This window comes from Helianthus annuus, chromosome 13 (genome assembly GCF_002127325.2).
Source record: "Helianthus annuus cultivar XRQ/B chromosome 13, HanXRQr2.0-SUNRISE, whole genome shotgun sequence".
NCBI lineage: Eukaryota > Viridiplantae > Streptophyta > Magnoliopsida > Asterales > Asteraceae > Helianthus > Helianthus annuus.
In genome coordinates this window covers 33,099,949-33,112,751 of record NC_035445.2, presented here as the reverse complement: position 1 = coordinate 33,112,751, position 12,803 = coordinate 33,099,949, and the positions used below count along the sequence as shown (strand labels likewise).

General features: G+C 34.9%; 1 long non-coding RNA gene across 1 annotated transcript; it reads right to left on the bottom strand.

The window, feature by feature from the left end:
- Positions 1-2,402: 2,402 nt before the first annotated feature.
- Positions 2,403-5,569, bottom strand: LOC118485601. Its single transcript, XR_004876994.1, has 4 exons — positions 5,471-5,569; positions 4,918-5,304; positions 3,931-3,989; positions 2,403-2,608 (listed from the first exon to the last, which is right to left on the bottom strand). It is a non-coding gene; the product is annotated as an uncharacterized LOC118485601 (long non-coding RNA).
- Between the last annotated feature and the right edge of the window lie 7,234 nt (positions 5,570-12,803).

Here is a 12,803-nt window from a genome sequence, read left to right as displayed (position 1 = left end):
GTTATGATCCAAGTCGAGTCATACCCAAATACAAGCTAGACAAACACTTATAATATTTATTTATGATATGATCAAACAAATAAATATTAACACTTACAATATTTAGAAATTGGTTTCTAAGTAATTACACTTGAGAAACTAATAAATTATATGGATAATTTATTTTGAGAGAATATTTTATTTTGTTATTTAATGGGTTAAATAACATATTAAAAATAACATAAGTCTTATAACATATGATGTTATATTTTATATAAGTTATACAATATATATATGTAAGACTTATATTATTTAAAAGAAAAAAATTGATTTCTGTTATTAAATAAAAGTGCCCCCCCCCCCTCTTCCCAAGAAGTTGTGGTCCAATCACAATACATGCAATTTGCATGTGTAAGATGGGTTTTGATTGGGTGGTCTTTCCAAGACCATTTTCGTCCAATCACCCTTCATACACTTGCATGTGTTAGATGCTCTCTCATTGGGCAAGATTTGTGGCATACTCTCTCATGCTTTTAATAAGCATTTTGTATGACAAAAATTAAGAGAGAAGAGCTTGAAAAACACTAGAGATTTCTCTCTAGAAATTGGCCAACATAAGGTTGTGCATAAGGGTTTTTCAAGTTTGATTTTCAAGTGCATAAAACTCCATACTCTTCTCTCATAGTTTCGGCCAAGGGTTGGTTCCAAGAGAGAGATTTTTCAAGTGAGTTTTGAGTGTAAAATCCTAGCTAAACATAAAGTGTTTGTTGGAAGGCTTGTGGTATACAAGCTTGAGGTCTTCTACACTTGAAGACAACCGTTCAAGAAGTATCATCTTTTTCATATCCTTTACTCCTTGGAAGGTAGTATTCTAAACACCATATGGTTGTGTTTTAATTTTTGATAGAATGCATGTTCGTATATGGATACGGGTATTGGGTTTTACACATAAAATGGGTTTTATATCTTGTAAGTAACATGTTTTAAATAATATTTTCCGCTGCGTTTTTATTTTTTATGGATAAAATACTTTGATAAACATGTGAAAAACCCAACACCCGGACACCACGGGCCCGTGTCCAGACGCCCAGTAACATTTAAAATTTGTTTTTAAACACACTTTTACACATTTAATCAACCTAAAAAATTATTTTTGTGACACATTGAGGACAATGTGTAATTTAAGTGTGGGGGATGCTAAAACCATGAATTTTTGGCAAGTCCTAATCACAAGGCTTACACAAAACTCTATTGGAACCGCTGATCACCCCAAAATTTTTCAAAAAAAAAAAATTCATTTTTTACTTGTCTCGATTTAATTTGGGAATTACAAGTTTTAAAAACGTTATATTTCTACAAATTTACAACCGATAGCGTCGTGATAAAAAGAACCAACATAAGAAAATTATGAAACGGCATGACAAATCTAGTTAAAATTTGATTATATATACTTGATCACATAAAAAACTCATTCCCACAAAAAGTGAGTTTTGAGCCTTTATTGAGCATACAAATACACAACTTTAAGCTAAATGTTCATTTTTCGTTTCTTGTGTGAATAGCTGCTTGGTTTCTTACAACTCTAGAACTTGCCACGACGATTCTTCCTGGTCCTTACCAACTTAAACCCGAGTAAGTAAGTGATGGAGGCATTAGGACTAACCCTATTTATTTCTACAAAATTATTATTTTTTTTTACCACCTACCCAAAATCCCCCTAGTTAACCCCTTTGAGCCTAAACCTTTTCATTTCTTAACCCACAAAACAAACACCCTTTTACTCACCAAAACCCTTTTTCATTTTAAACCCTTTATTTTAGTAAAAAGCTCGTTTTTTCATATGACATTCTTTATTAAAAAAACTAGTTTAAGATCCCGCGAGTTTCGCGGGTGGCTTAACACAAACATATAATATCTACTGGCGTTGAAGCCCATGTATGAACTATACCAATCTTTAGATACACCGAAATCGCCAAATATGATATGGGTATCAAAAATTGCCAAATATGGGTACCGGTGCGGAAAATGTTCGATACGGTACCTGTACCAATATTTGTATGTAAAATTCAGTAAAATACTGCTACCTATCCAGTAAATATGTAGGAAATGATGTTCTGAAATCGATTTAAATAAAAATAAAAAATGGAAACAAAACACTTCGCGGTTTTATCAAATAATATGCGTTTGAGGTGTTGACAAAGAACATTATGCATTTATAATCATAACGAAATTCTCCGAAAGATATTATTATGGAACTCTCGGGTTCATAAAGTAAATAAAACAACCAACTTACTATTGATATAAATAAAACACATGCTATGGATATAAGTAAAACGAAAAAATAAATAAATGATAAAATGAAGTTTTTGTTGATTCACATAAGAAATACAAATAACATGAAAATTAACAAATGTCAACACAGATGGTTGATTCACATTAACAAAGACAAATGTAATATATCGCATGGGCTTTTCTTCACATTCCTTCTAAGTCTTGACTTATAGCTTGATCCATGTTGTTCACATGTTGCATCTCTTGCGCATCATAGGCTAGGTGTACTTGTATCAACATCGTTGACCTCTATCGTAAAGTGGTTAGACTCACCCCCTTGCTCGTTGTTAACAACCACCTAATGTAACATGTCAAAAGTAAATAATAATAGGAAAAAAATTAAAAAAACCAACTTACCTTGGTTCACTACAGTAGTGCACCAGAAGAATATATAACAAATATAATTAGATTAAGAATAAGTCTCAGCTGAGTTTAATCCTATAAAAAACAATTTGTTTTTGACTTTTGACCAAAAAGTCAACTTATAACCAATTTGGTCAACAAACACAATTAAGAAATTAAAAGATCAAACCCCATAACATACTTATGCACATTCACAACATGAATCAAGAATCATGAACAATTTTAACTATAATCAAGTAAATTAACAATAATACCACATTCAGTATTTACACTTCGGATTAGCAAACAAATTTAAATGACTTCCAGCTCAAAACTTTAACGGATTGCGAAAACACAATAACTTAACAATGAAATAAAAAATCACCTATGATATATTTATGCACAATTCAGTCCATGATTCTCTGTTTCAAGGTTGGACTCAACATGATCCTATCGTTAACTAAAGTTTAGTGTGTGATGAACACTATGGTGAGTGAAATTAAGCTTTCAACAACGCATGGTTTTGGCAAACTATCTTCAACAATTGAGTGCTTAGTGACATTTTGTTTACTGGTGTGACCTCTTTGGTTCTAAGGGCATACTTTTATAACACTCAACTTATACAGATATAAATATAGTGCCGTATTTATAATTGTATCCGGAAGGATAAAAGTTCAGTTACTTTTTCCTACCACATCCTACCCGACAACTTACAATAGATGGAGATTATGACATAATTACTAACAGTAGGATTATTATACCTTATGGATAAATAGCAATTTCATATAATAATCAACCAAAGCATCAAAGTTCTTTGAAACCGGATATTATTAAAAGACATAGATTAATCACAAAAGCTATTAATATTCTTAGGATTTTAACAGCTAAATAAAAGATGTTCAATTTTGCCTATTTTATTTACATAAATCACAAGTGTAGAAATAGAAAGATATGATGCACATACCTTCTCTTATTTTCATCACTCTTTGAGGTGGCTATTTTGACCCATTTAGTTTGAACAAATCAATTTGTATGGAGTTTTTATCTCTAATTGACGAAATAAGTTGAACGGGTTAAAAGTCGCCCAAAGTGTATCTATAATGCATGAAACCTTTTAATCATTTAATTATCAGTTAAGTTATTATTGAAACATAAAGGGAATTTAAACTAACTGCACCAATATAATATTGAAAACCTAACTTGATGTTCATAACCATTGTACGTTCTAATTGTTCATCACAAGATAATAAGTTAAACTCAACCAGAAAAAAATAATACCTTGACAATAGCTCAATGATTAGCCTTAATAACTCTCTCAATCTCATCCTTCTTCTTGACTACATAGCCAGATTAGCTGCACCGAAAATCAAAAAATCTATACAAATGACTAAATAAAATAGTTAAAAAAATGAATCAATTAGGTCAACAATTAAAAAATAAACTCTAAAGCAAAAAACCTTTTAAAAATAAGAAGTATGAAGGGTTAATGTAAGTAATATCAAAGCTTCCCAACTTTGCACAGATGGATAAAGAAATCTCTATATAGTTAATACATCATTTTTATTTGCACAGAGAATGTTCACATCATTCATAAATGTAACCATGTGAGCTATTTATCCCTATAACTATCAATCTAGCTACTCACAAGAAGTGTTTACCGGTTCATTTTACCCCTATAACAATAGCTACTCACAAGAAGTGTTTCAGTAGTTTATTATTAATACAACAATATTATTCTACATCCTTTTTAACCTTTCTCTTTTCTAGTAATACATCAATATTACTCTTATGTTTAAAAAACTTTTTATATATAGAAAAAAGTTACTCATATTTAAAACAAAGATATAGTCTTTGTGTGAAAACCATTTAAGGCAGTTTTTTCCCAGTTTAATGAGTTTAATGACTGAGATGAACCTCAAACGGAATATATTTTACCAATATTGTTGTGTGTGTATATATATATATTGTTTGAAATATTTATAACATAATTACATGTAAAAATTAGCATATCTTATTTGAATACAATACCTATAAGTAGCACATATAAGAATAAGACCACAAACATGCATCATTATGACATTTTCAATTAATAAAGATATCAAATTAGCATGCTCAATATAGTGACATACGAATCAATGTTGTGAATATAGCACTACAAATTACAGTACTAAATGTTTTTTAATAATAAAATAAAGGTAAGAATATAGCACTACAAACAGGTCAAACATAAATCAAGGTTGAAAGGGTCATTTTTAGTAACGTTACCTTCTCTATATAATATGTGTAATTGTACTCGAATCAGAGTTTCACACATGCATTTCATCGAGCACTTGGTGTGCATATATCAATAACATTGTAGATATGTCAATTTTGATTCAGTTGCACCCCATAATCAAAAGTTTAAAGAAGAATAATCATGAAATTAAAGAATCCATTGGTTCGATATAAACACCTGCAATGAAAAATCAAACATAGTTTTAGTACCTGCAACTTGAAAATCAAATTTTGTTTCTCTGCAAAATGGCAATGGAGAAGCTAGTTTTCAATATATTATCGGACTTGATGGCTTGGGACTGTGGCAGCAAAAGGGTAAGAAAAACAGTGGGTACCCAAACACCGTGGCTGGGCTTGTGTTTCTCTGAAGAACGTGACCTGAACAGTAAGGGCCAATTGAAGAACCATAATATAAAGTTCTAAAATCCATGATTAAAATCATTCAATGAACCCTGACTAAAATCCTAAAGCTATAGTTCCAAAACTTTTAGATTTTAACAATACAATCATTGATTTTTCTATGCCTTTGAAATTAATAACATACCTTCTTTCGTGAAATATTAGAAAACATATAGGCCTTGTGAAAATCTCTCTAAGTTGAATGACAACACTTTCACGGTTCTACTTGCAGCTAACAGCTTCCTATCCATATCAGTTAGCTCTACAGCTACCACAGGTGCACACTTCATATAGCAGAAAAAGCAAAACAAAGCAATATATTCATCAACCGAACTTTACACAAACAGAGGAATGCAAATACCCCAAATAGAAACCTGCTTTCTACCAAACAAAATGCGGATAATTTCTCCGAAACAAAATGTGTAGCGATGTTTCTAGGGTTTGGGAACTATTGAATATGCGGATAATTTCTCCGAAACAAAATGCGGATAGATCAGACAACGACTCCTTTCTACTACAAATCGGCCTTTGAAAGTGACTTTGGATTGTAATTTCTTACCTAATTGACCAAAATGACTTCAAATGCGTATGCTTCCCTGACACACATCTTTATCTCCCTTGATTTCATTCTTTGACAGCCAAAAATACCAAAAAAAAAAATCCCCAAAATCGGATCCCTATAACAAACAATTTACATGGAAAAATTGATAGTAAAGAAAGAAGACAATTACCTTTTTTGTTCTTTAATGTACAGACGAACGAATTGCTTGAATGGAAACCCTAGAGAACCAACGGTGGGAGCGTCAATTTATTTGGAAAATCGTCTTCTAGGTCTTCCAGTTCTTCTTAAATCTTGAAACGCCTTCCAATTCTCCTTGTGAAAATATTTTGGGATTTTAAATAAATTTGAATAAGAAGAAGAATGAATTGATGATTTGAAGAAGGAGGAAAGGATCTTCGTAAATTGGAGAGATGTAATGACAATTGAGAAAAAAAGGAAAACTGCTGTGTAATAGAATGGCGTTCAATTGCCGCTCAAATGAATAAGCGAAGAAAGAATCAGATGACACGTGGCATCAAGTGGTCTAAATTTATGCCAAGTGGCACCAAAATGTTTTGTTTTAATATACATTATAGATGATGATGAAGCCAAGAAATAAAACAAACAAGTTCATCAAAAAGAACTTTGTTTAAAGAATTGCTTCATTAAAATAAAAGTTATGGAAAAAAATAAAAGTCTTGCGAAAACCGATGCTTTTTACGCCTTTCGCCCTTTTCTACTAACCACTAATGCAACCACCTACCTTTAACCCAAGCCTAACCCTTCCCCAAAAGTCCTCTTGATATTCACAAAGATTTATAGTTAAAAAGGAGGAGGATTGATTGCTTGGAAAGCATATGGTAGAAGTAAGTTCCATGTCGGTCTCGAGTGTTTCACAAAAATACATCTTCGGTCGAGTGTTAAGTGATCTCCCGTGAGGTATGTGAACTTGTATATAAATAGAATTTTAAAGAGGCATGTTATGCCCAAATAAGTAATTTATCTTATGAAATGTTCTAAATAAATCATGACGAATAGGATTGTAAATAAAATAAAAATAAAACCTAATAAAAATCTTGGAATCCCGACACTCTATGACAAGCCCAAAAAACTTCTCTTCTACCCATTCCATTTGGGAGTGTAAAGCCACATTATAAAGAGTTTTGCTTGAGGACAAGCAAAGATTCAAGTGTGGGGGTATTTGATGTGTGCAAAATGCAACATATAAATTACGTTAATTGTGGCATAAAACTAACCTTTTTTTAGTACTAATGTTGGAAAAAGTGTGCTTTTGCCTTCCTTTTGTATTTTCAGGATTAAATGAGCTCAAATTAACAAAAGAAGCAAAAAGGCAGCTAAATCAAACATAAATACAAGAAAAGGAATAAACGTGGCATGCCCGACCCCTCGACAGCATCCTCCCAAGCAAAAACAAGAGAACAGAAGGCTGAACACGCCTAGTGCTCAATGAGCACGGGGGCGTGCCCAAGTGTCTGCAGAAAAGACAAAGATGTAGAAGCTTCTATCACCCACCACGGGGGCATGCCCAGCAGACACGGGGCCATGGTCAACTCTAAGATTCGCAGAATGTAGGAAAATCTTGATAGTACAGATACGCTTCTGCACACGGGGTCGTGCCCAGCGGACACGGGGGCGTGGTCAACTAATGCAGACAAACTGCAATTAATGAAGAAAGAGAAGATCGGTGGACACGGGGCCGTGCCCAATGGACACGGGGCCGTGTCCGGGCTTCTGTGCAGGCTATAAATAGGTGTGCTTGGCTCACTTGCAAATCATCTCTTGGCAAACCACCTCTCTCACACTTCACCCACACTCCACCACCACCACAACACCATCATCCACCACCATCATCCATCATAGAGTGTGTGTAGTAGTCTCGGGATCCAAAATTGATCGTAAGAGTTCTTGACAATCAAAGGCCATGTTTGCCTACTCTTACATCACTTGGTGAAGACAAGCATTTAGTGTAATACTTTTTATTTTTAATCTTTTTGCACTTTTTATTTGGTTATGTATTAATGACTTTAATAACTAGTTTCTTATGTTGAAGGTGAGTCTTCCTTATCATTTGTCCGTGGTGTCTTGGCGTTATTTTACTGTCTATATAAAATACACCATTCATATCTCCACGGTCTATATGCAGATATGTTGGCTACCTGGTCGTGGGTAAAGGGAATGGTTTGGTAAGAGTCTTGCCTTGTTTAGTGTATAGATCCTGCAATGACCTGGGTCAAGCTTAATAGGATCTCCTTCAATACCCACTGGTATTGGATGGCGGGGGTCCAAATTTCTTGATCCCCTCATATGTAAACGACTGTTAATATATTAACCCGGCTACTTAGGACTGTATCCCTGCTGACTCAGATTACTTAGCCGAGGGTAACGTCACCTTCAAAAGAGGGGCCTACCACATTACGCATTAATAACTTAATTAATTATCTTTTAATAATCCAACCCTTTAGGATTGTATCCTTGCTGACTCAAACTACTGGGTTGAGAGTAACGTCACCTTCAAAAGAGGGGCTTACTACAATAACTAAGATAATCTCTTAAAAAGTGCAAAAGTGCAGAAATAATCAAAGGTTACACTAAAGGCGAGTCGGATCCAAGTGATTCATCTTATCTATCTGTTTTTATTTTATTTTTATTTTAGTTTTATTTCCTTGTTTAAAAACCTTTTTTCTAAACTTTTGATTTGATTAGACGTTGAGGATAAACCGGTATTAAAAGCTCTTGTGTCCTTGGACGACCTCGGTATCTTACCAACACTATACTACGCTCACGATGGGTGCACTTGCCCATATGTGTGTTTGGTGTTAGTAAATATCGTGTTTTATAAATTTAAAACTACTAAAGTGGTTAAAAAGGGCTAAAAATATATATAAAAACCTATAACACCAACTACGCATCAATGTGCATGACCATACTACTACTAGCATGATTAGGCATCTAGTAGATATCGATCACTAGGGACTAGGGTACCTGATGTAATAAGGCACCAACTATACAATTGCATTAATATGAAATTCTGATCACCTCTACTACCCTTTCCCATTCGAACGTTAGATTATGGTTAGAACTGAATGTAAATACTAAGATAAGGTTACAAGGATTACCTTCCCAGCCATGAGTCTTTGCTGGTACTTCAGGAAGTTTATTGTAAGTGTCGCAACACCTCCAGACGGGAACATGCGTGCGCTCTCTCTCTCTCTCTCTCTCTCTCTCTCTCTTAAAAGAGAAAAGTCTTATGTGGTTTTGTTTTTGTAAAAGATATCTGCGCAGGCTCTTCTGTCTACGCCGCGCAGACCACGCGCAGATATTGTTATCTGCAGACTGTTTGTTTTTTCGACGTTTCATTAAAAAACATCTGCGCGAGCTCTTCTTGGTGCAAACTTGGCCCAACCACTTACAAGATCTTCTAAGGTCTGCAAAGGGTTAAGACTTTAGAACTTCTTAGTCCCCGATACCATTCTCACCAAGTAGCTCTAAACTTTCCTTTTAGCTTTTGCCTATGATAAGCAGACATAAAATGATGTAAACTATTTGTCTTCGAGCTCACGTTATTCACAGCTTAAAACTTCATTGACAACTATGGGTTGTGATGTTTTGGTCCATGGGCATTGGGTACCTTCCCTGGTTTTACCATAACCACTGGCTATAGACCTATCAATCCTTCGGGCAGTTGAATAGATATAGACATGTATTTTAATGCATACGAGGCAACCTAATCCCTTTTTAGCCACTCTAACACACACGGTTAAGCATATAAGGATCTCGTATACACCTACTGACGTTTTCATATTTGTAGCATTCTCATTATTACCAGTTTAGACACAACCGTATATTATCACAATTTTATAAACAATCATGGTAACTCACCTCTAATGTATTATAGAGAACGTTATTGACTAGGCAAACTTCCCAATTCTTAAGAACCTAGGCCTGGTAACATTCCTCCTAACCTTAAGTCGCATAGCACAATAGTTACTCACCCTTACCTGGGTGTTCTAATGACTAACCATGAACCATTGGGGTTGGTGGTTAGGTGGCAAGTCATAGACTTTTAAAACACTTAAGTGGGTAGTCATATGTTAAGTCTCATAAGGAGCAAGAAATTCGCTGTTAAAAAAATGACTAACCATGACTTGATCCCTATCCTAGACAAACACTATCTTAGATAATGGCTTAGATAGTCCTTAACGTGGTTAGCTTTGGATAGATCTACCTTGTTTAAGCATGGGTGATCAATCATGCCTAACTTAGGTAAAGCTACAAAACAACTACCCTGACGATAACCATTAGACCATATCTTAAATAACAAATTCTAATATGTTGGGCCGAGTAATATCTATAGACTTTTATACTAAGTTCTCTCGACCAATGCACCAATTAATAAGTAGCTCGCAACTCCAAAAGGGTTATCTCCAGCTCGGGATTCTCAACAAAGTGCTTTATTGTACAAAATCATCTGAAAGATCTAAGGTTTGGTACCAAAACACGAATTCATTTTTGGCGTTTTTATGGATTTTGCAGCTTAGCAGACTACTAAGGATTTGGGAGACACACGATACCAATTATTAATCAACATACAAGTATAAGCCACTCGTTTTAGTCTTTCTCAACAAATAGTTGATAGCTAAACTTGGTCCGTATCATATGATGTCAACTCCATCAAATGACCCATATTGAGCAATATGGTTCGTATCCTAGCTAACGAGGGCTAAAATTAGGTTCTAAAACCAACGGATGACTAATACAAGTTCCTTTTAACAATATGGACCGTATTGATCAATATGAGTCATATTTAACTAGTATAGGTTGCACTGCCACTTTCACTACTTTATCCCTCTACATAAAATGTGACATTTTGGCCCTTTTGAGTTTGGACATTCATTTTGGCTGATAAACCGCATCATACACACTACGATAGTCAATTATAAACATCTGTTACGTTAACCTTGGAATATATAGAAGAATCCTCAAAGGATTTACATTACGAGAAATTAGGATGTTCCACTATTGAGCGAAAAGTTCGGGGGGTCAGGCCCCCGCTCCTTCTATCTTTCGCCTCTACTCGAGACACCAATCCACTGCCAGACAATTCTTCATAACCAATGCCTTTATCACAACTCACACTCACTACCAATAAGAGCATTACTTATTATGGTTGCTACACCTTGAATTACTAACTACACCCATTATATCCAGGATATAAAGAAGATAACTAAGAAAGTGGTAAAAGTCCCAACAAGTACAGTGTATTTAAACCACACAAGAGAGTAGACAAATGAACGATTTTCAAATGAAGGCCCCTCCGCTATTTAAATATTTTTTAAATGGCGGCATCATTGCCAACTGGTAGCACCAGCATGAGTGCGTTGACATAAGCAGGGTCGTGAATCACCTATGCACGAGCGTGCTTGACAAGTATCCTTATTACGTGTCGACTAGTTATGACATGTGAAAATGGTACAAATGATTAGAGATCCGCACAATCTGTGTCGCCTTGGCACGCCCGTGCAAGTGAAAAGTTGTGTGTGAACGAATCAATCATAGTCGTGGTTGTCACATCAATATAGTTCTTATGTGTTTCTCAACTTGAACACGGTTATACCTCATACCAAGAACAGTTGTGCCTAAGAACAATCATTCCTAGGAACAATCGTGCCTTGTCCAATGAACAAATAAGGCGTTTGTTCAATGTTTGGTCCGGTTATGCAAACATTGTCAAAGATCTCTCTCTATGTCTCTGTATTGGCGATATTTCCCCTATCCTAGTGACCATCATCGATGCAAATCTCCATCCCCTTCCCTTTCCCTTTACGGAGAACCACTTTCACGTTCTTCTTCTACATTTGTTTCTTCAACTTTGACTTAAGCCTTATTTCGGCATTCTTACCACCCCCTAGTTTTATAGAGTTTAGGAGATCTATTTGCAAGTCTAAAAGTACGAAGATAGGAAGGGATTAAAAGGAAAGCGTTAAGAGGAAAGATAGATTCAAAGTGACTAACATAGGTGAAAAATAGAGGGAGTTTCTTCACACGTCTATTGCAAGTTGATTTCTACCTCAAGTATGGCAAGTAATGGGGTTTATCGGCAATGGTGAGCCCATTGCAACCAATATACTTTGATCGAATTTCCTCACTGTATGGCGTATGTGTAGAAATATAATCCAACTTAAGATAGGTATAACACCTCCTATATTAAACCCCAAAACCTCCATTCGGGAATCCAAATTGAGTCAATTTGGTTTTTCAATTACCTAGGCATCAGAGTTTGAGTTTTATATGAGGTAGATCATATTGTTACATCTGATCTCTCATAACAAATAATATTGTCCACATCATGCACTTATGTCTGTATTTTGTCTTCCTTGTTTTGCCTGAGTAAAAACTCTCCATGAGTTCACCCATCGTGGATTGCTCTCATAGTCTAACCCAAACATGACTAAAACACATTGGTGCTATGCTAAAAAGGGTGTTGCTGATGGCCTAATATATCTGATGTAAATATAATACAACAATGTGAAATTCCTATGTCACACATATTGAATTTTGTGACCTGGCATTTAGTCAAGTCACCATTGTTGGGACTCAAACTCTTTGTTCATTTTGACATTAAATGGCAATAATATCGCCCATGACATTATAGACTAGTGGCGATTTATTGAGTTTCTTTCTAAATTGGTGTATAGGCATTATTGCATACTGGAGATGGATATGATCGGGTGGTTCCACCGGTGACACGATGATACTCCATTGTTCCGTCATCCGTGAATGATCCAAATTTGCCGGTAAAAAATAGATGGGCAATAATATCTTACTTATTTTTAATAGTTAACAAAATTTCAAGAAGGTATACACACTATTCTAGTAAATAAATTTCCATTTGTACATAACTTGAAATCACTCTAGA